General features: G+C 36.0%; 1 pseudogene; it reads left to right on the top strand.

Annotated features, from left to right (window-relative positions):
* The first annotated feature begins 2,483 nt into the window (after positions 1–2,483).
* On the top strand, positions 2,484–4,220 carry LOC149143576 (glucan endo-1,3-beta-glucosidase 14 pseudogene; annotated as a pseudogene).
* The last annotated feature ends 5,492 nt before the right edge of the window (positions 4,221–9,712 follow it).

Below are 9,712 nucleotides of genomic sequence, written 5' to 3'. Positions count from 1 at the left end.
TAATCAGGTGCCCATGTTCGTGGCATCTATGACATCTGAATGGGATGTGCTCATAATCCACCATTTGGACCCATTCCTCATCATAAACTTCCAGGATTAATTCATCCGAGAGAGCGCCTAATAGATCCATTTCTACACAAATCCTAGCATAGGAAGTATATTTTCCCCTTCTAGTGGCTTCCAAAGCTTTCACAAAGCGCCCAAGCTTATTGCCAATGGCAGCAAGCGACCCATGTTGCCAATAATCGAGAGGTAGGGAATAGAGCCTTACCCATACAGGAACCGAGGTGAATGTCTCCCTTTCTGGAACGGATTTCATTTTCCATGGCCTCATATAGAGGCCTGCTGCTGCAAATAAGTAGGGTCCTCCTTCGAATATTCTATCTTTATCTTCAATGTTAGTAAATACCACACTAAAAAAACCCCTTTGACCCCAGATGGAGTTCAATACTGCCTTTGGGTTTCCAGTGGTATTTGATCCATGTTTGTAATGCCTTTTTTGAGGGCCAAATTCCCATGAACTTGCAAATTATGGTGTACGTCCCCATGTGGTCCCTATACTCCTGCAAAGCAGGATCATTCAACATAACTCTTGGAATAGTCTCCGTTTTAGGTCTGCACTGTCCCTTTTGGTTTTTTTCCCTTGTTCCCTGGCTTTTATCTTCTTCCTCTTTGTCCTTTGTGCTACTATTTTCCTTAGACTTGGCCCCATCTGACTCCTTCTCATTATTTTTTTCCCCTTCTTTTTCAGAGCCTCTGACTTTACCCACTGATGCCTTGCCTCTACCGGCAGTTGCTTCCTTGTAGGAGGGAATGGAGCTACCTCCTTTGCTGCGCTCCATCTGGAGCGACCTTCGCGTTCCTCTGTATCCCTGTTTCGTGCGCATGAAATTGCTCTCCCCCGCTACCCTAAAACCCCATTCAATGTCCATTAAAATTATGATTTATTAAACATAAACAAGTTTTATAATTTCTAAACTTGTTATGACACATCTCAGGTCAAAGGGGACACTCGTGAGTGTAATGACCATATACACAGCAACAAGCACAAGGTTTATTGGTTTTGAGATTATTCCCCTACTTGAGCAACAATAGGGAAATGCTTTGCCATGCTAAAGGGACTATAAAATTAATTTAAATAATATATTAAATTTATATTATCAACCATTCAAACATACAAAGCCTCTTCATAATACACAATATACCTAAACAATATTACAAATTATTTTTTTCTCTTCGAAGAAGTAATCCACCTAACACCTCTCAAGGTCCCCTTCCCTCACTCCATGCTCTCTAATTCACGTCTTTGGTTTTTTAAATGTTATTTTAGTTCACTGTATTATAAATGAATTTATTTTAATTTTAAATAAAAATTTAATATAATTAAAAAGAGAAAATTATAAAAAATATTTTTAAATATATAATAACTTTGAAGTAAATATATCTATATTAATATTAATACAAAATTTTAATATAATAAATAATAAAATGTTATATTTATTTAAAATATGGATAAAATATAAATTTTCACCATCAAATTTTTTCTATATTATATTTTTTTCTGGTTCATCAATTTCTTAAGGATTTGAGATTATTCCAATTCTAATAAGTCCATATTCTAATTAGATGGGAAAATTGATATATAAACAAATTTTATTTAGCAAAATGATTCATTTTACAATAAGATGTGTAATTACTTTTTTTTTCTCAAGTTAATGTTGATTTATAATTTTTTTATACATGGTTAATTAGGGAAATGTGTACATTAGTAAGCCATTTTTTGTGTTGCAATAGTTTTTTTTTGTTATATTTATAAAGCCTTTAGCTATATCAACCACATTAATATTTTTAATGTGGTTATACTAGTTTTAAGTACTTCAATTTTTTATTATATTATAATTACATCGTAAGGCATTCCCTCTTATAAGAACTCTGCTCTTTGCTACCTGTCATCACTCTGTGCCATTAGATTATATGTTCAATCAGAAGAAAGTAGTTGGGAAGGAAGGGTTATTAAAACCATGCCACAACAACATTTTTTTCTTTTTGGCTCTTCACCAGTCACACTTGAGCTCTGCCACTGCAGGTTGAATTCTCTGGCCGAGTAAGAATAAATATTTCATTGTGAATTTTGTATTGTATCTTAGGCATTCATTGTAGAGTGGTATTACTTATTTCCTTTAGGCTTTCCAGGTTTTCCACTTAACGTTTCAGAGGGTTGCAGTTGTCTTCGATTCCAAGGCACAGGTAACAATTTGGGGTGACTCATACTGTAAGTGCTATATATAATTTCTTCTATATATAATTTATTCTCCCTTAGGATTATTTCTAACCCTAAACTTTCATCATTTCTTAGGTTCATTGTTTAATCGGTGGTCGCATTGTGAACTTGAAAGAGCTCCCAACAAAGAGCATCGAATTTTGTAATACATGGAACTCAGAGTTGAAGGAAATGACTTAAGTATTTTTCTAGGATACGGTTAATGTGGGTTATGGTTGTATGTTGTTTGGATATGCAACTTGCATGGGAAAATGAGCCAGAGGCATCACCACAGCCAAACCCTGGAATTGGTGTAAACTATGGAATGGAAGAGAACAACTTACCATCACTGGAGGAGGTAGCGAAGATGCGTGGAAACACCATTGTCAATAGAGTCAAGATCTACAACTCAAATCCCTCTATATTGCAAGAATTTTCCAACATGGGCATTGCAGTTGTTGTGGGTCTTGAGGATAAGTGAAATCCCAACTGCAGGCCAAGCTTGGGCAGCTCAAAGGATTTCTCCTTACTATCCTTCAACCTTAATAGTTTTGATCACCATAGGGAATGAGGTCCTTACAAATAGTGATGGGTCCTTACACTCTTCTCTAGTGCCTAATATACATAACATTTATTCTGGTTTAGTTGTTTTAGGATTGGATGACAAGATTAAGGTATCTACTCCACATAGTATGGCTATCCTTTCAAGTTCTTTTCCTCCGGCCTCCATATTTGCTACTGGTTTGGTACAAATTATGAAGCCTCTCCTCAAATTCTTGGATGATACATGTGCTCCATTCATGGTGAATGCATATCCTTATTTTGCATACAGAGAAAATCCCAAAGAAGTTTCATTGGACTATGTGTTGTTTGGGTAGTCTCTAGGGGTTTCAGATCCAAAAGGGTTCACCTATAACAATATGTTAGATGCTCAAATTGATTCCATTTACTCTGTTATGGCTTCTTTGGGTCATAATGACACTATCCCTGTAACTGTCTTTGAGACCAATTGGCCTTCCAAAGGAGACACAAATGATATAGGAGTGAATCCTGAGAATGCTAGAAACTATAACACCAAATTCATCAAACATGTTACTTCCAATGCAGGAACTCCAATGAGGCCTAATAGAGTCATAGAGAACTTTATTATTTTTGCAATTTTTAATGAGAACCATAAGCCAGGGCCAACCACTAAGAGGAACTTTGGGCTGCTAAACCTAGATGGATATGATGTAGATTTGAGTTGTGGTTGGTGTGCATCTCCTCCTCCACCATATTCACCTCTTGCAAGCCCACCACCTAGCCCGATTTCTTTATTCTCAGGACCACCAAAAGGTTCAAGGGGAGGCCTTGGTAGTGTTGTTTATTGCATTTCCAAACCATGTTCTGATCCATATGTTCTTCAAGAGTCTTTGGATTTTTCTTGTGGGATGGGTGGTGCAAATTGTGCTTCAATTCGTCAGGGTGGACCTTACTATAATCCAAATATTGTTCATGCCCATGCTTCATATGCAATGAATAGTTACTATCAGATTCACGGCAAAAACTACTAGAATTGTGATTTCAAAGGCATTGATCTGGTCACATTTATTGATCCAAGTAAGGATTCCACTCATTTTCTCTTCTAGGGAATGCATTCCTTTATTTTTTCCTTATTTTTGGCTACCTGAAATGCATGATGCATTATTTGTTTCTGTGATTCATATTGAATATGATTCAATACATCAAATTTCCATAGATTGGGAATTGGACATGGAATTATTCTTCTATATTCTAATTTATGCACTATAATCACTCTCATAATGTATAGTTCAAATTCTTAAACCAAAATTGCTATGAAGATACCATCTTGCAGGTCACTAAAATTTTCAATATAAACTATTAAAATGAGGGTCTGACTGGTTAGATCTCATGTTGTTTTGGTTTAGGCTATGAATCTTGTCACTATCCTCAAGAATGAGCATCAAATAAAACTGGAAAGGTGCTTTCAGTAACTCAATCTTATCCCTTCCTATTGGATATCAGTAATTGTAAAAGGCAGTCCTTTTTCCAGAACAATGGACTGAAATGCCATCATTATACAAGAAGAAGCAACATATGGTACATGTTATGCATGGACTTATTCAACAATCTCAACACAAATTATCCAATGGAGAGTTGTTTGACATCAAATGAGAGTTCTGAAAATAATTTAGATCAGAATATGCAGAACGCTGGCAAGAAAATATTGAGAACATTACAAAGTAGAAATGTACTTTTTTGGCAGACTAAGACCAGAGAAGATTCCAGTTTGTGAGAATTGAGTGCCACACAATTGGGTTGGGAAGAAAATATGAAACCAGATGAATTTTTTTTGTCCTCTCCAACTAATCCAAAATATTCAGACAATAATTCAATTCCAACCAAAGGAAATTTATAGGAGAGGACCGCAAGTTTTAGGGTACAAACATAAGATCCCTTACTCATCCCTAGAACATTCATAGGGTGAATGGTTGAACCACCACCTACAATAGCCACTGTTAGTTACAAATTGACTGGATTTCACTCATGAATCAAGATCTCCCCATCAACAACATGCCTTGAGTAATGGTTCAACCAATTGTGGTAACACTTGAGACTGCATATATGTGCACTAATATTAAGGTGCTTTGAAATTAAATGAGTGCAATAAATTTAGTTGTGGAGAGAAAAGCAGTGTGTTAATCTAGGTTGTGGTGTATGAGATGTGACTATACATTAAACACATAAAATATCAAACTGAACATAATTCAATATCAAATGTCTTAAAAAGGGAAAACAACTAATAAATATATAAAAATACTAGCATAGATCATAAATAGTGAAAAGTTTGTAGTTGTTTTTTTTCTTGTTTAAATTAAAAAAATGCTCAATACAATTAGAGTGAAGATAATATAATTGGAGTTAAGATGAATATATGCTAATATATCACCTATACTCCCGTATCTATTCTAAACTCACAACTTTTATGCTAACATCTATCTTAAATTAAATGCACCCACAACCTCAATTTAGATGGCTCTGATATCTTTTGCGCTAGCATCTATTTTAAATTCATGAACCCACAACCTCAGTGTAGATGCCTCTGTATAGATATTAGAACTAAAGAAAAAAGTTTTACTATAGGTGATGATGGCGGGCACAATATGATCATACCACCACATGGAAATATTGTCAATACCATGCACTGTTGGGCTTCATGTGTCACAAGTCTATTATAATGTGTAACTCTATTATAAAGTGTAACAAATATGTGAATGCGCATTATCAACATCTATAGCTCAAATGTTAAGAAGTTGCAAATAGTTCCTTCATATTGACACTTTGACTCCATATGCCCTCTTTTATCCTGGACATGATCAATTATCTAATTCATATGAAGAATCTCTCTATTCGAGTAGGTGTTGCAATTTTGATTACTTCATGTTTTTTGAAGTAACATGTATGGTCTTGAAATCTTAGGGTTTTTTAGATTTTTTGCTCCTATTCTATAAGTGGAAAATGAAATCTTGCAAAACACTTGGATTCAAACTCTATGATGACATGGTGCATACTGCAATAATGTTGGCCCATATGCATTTTGGTTTCAATTCATTGATTTTTTGTATTTTTTCCTTTTGTTTTTTATTTCACTTATACAACAAAGAAACATAGTTCTTAATCTTTTGTATGCTTTCAAATTGTTGAATTGGTTTTGAGTATTAACTGCATCCAAGATTTTTGCTCCAGATGTTGCAGGTCACACATTCATTTTTAATGCTACTCTTTCCTACGCCATTGCCTTATGACGTTTCCTTTGCAACATTTGGTGCAATTGTTAGTATTAACAATATGAGGTCTAGTCTCATATAAAAAATGGCATTGCAACAAGTATGGTTGGCTTAAAATAACATCACAAACTTCAAGGGGAGAAATATCACACAATACCTCATCCTTGAAGGGTTTGATGTTGTGCAACACTGTTGGATGTCACAAAGATCTCGCCCCTAGTGAATCCACCTGATGATGTATGGCTATGTGTGTGGTGTTTTTGGTAGGTCCGACCACTTGATGAACTCTGCTAAGATGTGGTTTTTATTACTTTTCTATTGAAAATGAGATGTAGTGGAGCACCCTGCACCCAAATTTATGAGTAAAATGGGTGCTCAACTTCCTCTGAACCTTCAGGAGTGCTTTGCTAGTGGTAATGGTGACACTAGGTTCTACATCAATGATATTCTTCCCATTGTTTAGGTCTGGCTCAAATTCAAAACTTACTTATGAATATGAGGCTTTTAGTTTGGCCACTAGTGATTCCTTGTGTGACATTCATCAGTTTTATGAGATGGGATCTTGTGGAACTCACACACTTTCCTGTGTATTTCTTCATCTTCCCATTACCATTCTTTGTTTATGGCTTAGATGGGTTGTCCTGGGGTGGTCCACCCTAGCTTTTTCCTTTGTTATATGATTTAGGGATGCCCTTTCCCTGATTTTGTTGTGAGGGATTCACAAATCGAAAGTCTCACTTCTTGTTTTTTAATTTTTTCTCGATTTTGACAATATATTGGTATGTTGTTCCAAGTGAGGAGATGTCCAGAAACTCCATTTCTTCCTATATGTATCTATCCAGACGTCCACAATACTTGAGCACCATATTTTTCTCAGAGTCTTTGTTACCCAACTTTGTGCACAAGATATGGAATATATTTGTGAACTTTGGCACTATTTGGTCACTCATGTTGTTGTGTGGTCCATCTCATCTACTAGTCTTCATAGCTTCCAATAGGGCAATATTGTTCCTTAATAGAATCCTTAAAAGAGACCCAAGTGGGTGTGACTATAAACAATGCAGATTCACCTTTGGCATTTTTATCATAGTAAGTCTCCCACCAATCCTTGACTTAAGGTGTGAAAAGGTAATATTTTCTCTATTGGAAAAATTCTGGATCAAAACATACCCTTCTAGCATATTTTACCATTTGTCTAGAGCATCTACATCCATTTTTCCTTCAAATATAGGAATATTAAATTTAACTTGTACTTTGAAGGGGAGGCACCTCCAAAGTGGCCACATGATGAATATATGTCACACATTGGCATCCGTGAAAGGATTTGGGAAAAATTATTCACCATCTCGTCCTTTTGTCATGTGAGGGATTTCTTAAGAAATAGTTTAATATGATCTCATTCTCCATCATATTTATTTTCTTCCACTATGCGAGGTCATCAAGGTTAATGAGGACAATCTTGAAAAGGCTCAAGTAGTTCAAGTCCCAACTGCTTATACCCCAACCTCATTGGGAGCATGCACAGAAAAATGGATAAAGAACAAATTGATTTGATACCATTGGTCTATATTTATGAATGGAACGGAATGAAAAATATATTTATAACCAAAAAACAAAAATAAAGTGAAACTTGACTTCTATTAATAAATGGGAAGTGTTGAAACTACAAAAATGCAGAATGAAACAGACTAGCTCGAATGGCAGTTGCTTATCTCTAAGAAGAGATGTGACAGTTACGCACCTTCTCGAAAGTGAATTAAAAATAGGATGAAAGTATATTTTTAACATCATAACCAATGAGGAAACCCAAAAAATCCAAAAACTAGACCATAGGAGATGAAATTCCAAAAGGCTTGTGGGCCCCACTAGGGTTTAGTTGGTATATCAACTTCCCTGGGTCATAATTTTTCATATAATATATGTTTTGTATGCTTGGTAGCCTGTTGGAAAGGTCTAGCTGAGAATTACACATTTCGACTGACCCAATTGATTCCTATGGTTATATCTTGGCTCCCTGCCACATTAAAAAACATCATTTAGGGCCTCAAAATGGCCCCAGAAGTTTAGGACCCGAAAAATTGTAGAAAATCTACCAAGATGGAGAATTGTTCTTTGAGCCTGTGGAGTAGGTGGATGGCCACCGATATCCACATAGATTAGTCCTCCTCCTTTAAGAAGAAATGGTATTCATTGCATTTAGTTCCCCCATTAGATGGGGAAACTTTTGTTGAATTTGGATCCTAGTGAGTCACTTGCCTTAGTGAGGAAATTGTTAGGCTTTCGCAAATCGATAAAGTTGGATGTGTTGTTGGTGGGTATCCTTTGTGTTAGTGTCCATGATTTAATCTACTGTATCCTATTCAAAGTAGTTAGGATTAGGATCTATGAGGGCCAATTTCTTGGCTTCTACTGAGGTTTCCAACAGAGGTGGATAATATGGTTGAAGCAACTCCACATTGAACACTGCATCCAAGGCAAGGAATGGGGAACTACCCAATTCAAAAGAATCGTCACCCACCACCTTTGTGATTATGTACAACCCATATTAAAGTGGTATGGTATTCGTATTGTGGCCTATGTGGCACTCTTTCTGTAAATGTAACCATATCTTATCACCAACTCAAAACTTATGTGGAACCATGTGTTGGTCATGTCACTGCTTGTAATTAGTATTGGATTTATACAAGATATAATGAATTTTTTTTTGGAGGTGTTGGATCCACTCAACAAATTTGGCTTCCATGTCTACCTCAATCCGAGCATGGGAGGACTTAGTCGGTAAATATGCAATGGACATAGATGCATCCATTGGGCCAATGGTTGGATCCCCAAACACACTTGAAATGAACTATGGCCAATAAAGTTTTGGAGGGATATGTTATAGCTATGATAAACATATGGAAGGTTTTCATCCCATGTACATGGGTTCTTGGAGTTTTACATGTGAAATATTTGCACAATCATTCTGTTGATCTCTTTTATTTGTCCATCTAATTGTGGATGAAAGGTAGTCGATTTGGTCAACTTGGTATACATGAGACACCATAGACTGGACCAAAAGGTGCTAAGGAACCTACTATGTTTATCTGGAATAATGGTCTAAGGTACACCAAAATGAATACACACATGCTCAAATAAGAGTTTAGTGGTGGCTTTAGTTTTTGCACTCTTCCCATATGGTGCCAAAAAGGCTATCTTAGATAATTGGTTGAGCACAATAAAACCACAATCATTGCCATGTTTGGTGGATGGAAAAATTGACATGTAATCCATGAATACCGACTCCCAGGGCTTGTATGAGGTAGGTAGAGGAGTGTATAACCCATACCTTTTAATGGTTGGTTTAAAAGTGTCATAAGTGGTGCATGATCTGATATGTTATTGGACATCCTGTCAAAGCTTTGTCTAGTAGAAATACTATTGAAGTATTTCCATTGTCTTCTCCACACCAAATTTCCTTGCCACCTAATTGTAATTAGACTCCTACATTAGATTGGAACGCTCACTTGAAGGAACACAAAGGTGGCCTAGGTAGCACAAAAATGCATCCTATAGGTGGAAGTATGGAAATTTATTTCCTGCATCAACATTTGGTATGTGGCAGTGAATTCCAAGTCATTATTGTATAACTACAACCACCCAAAGATCTTGTGCCCACAAGAGT

Source organism: Pinus tabuliformis, chromosome X (assembly GCF_031772625.1).
Source record: "Pinus tabuliformis cultivar Carrire ecotype Pingquan chromosome X, CPIR1, whole genome shotgun sequence".
NCBI classification, from domain to species: Eukaryota; Viridiplantae; Streptophyta; class Pinopsida; order Pinales; family Pinaceae; genus Pinus; species Pinus tabuliformis.
Note: the sequence above shows the minus strand (reverse complement) of the source record. Positions and strands in the feature narration are given on the sequence as shown.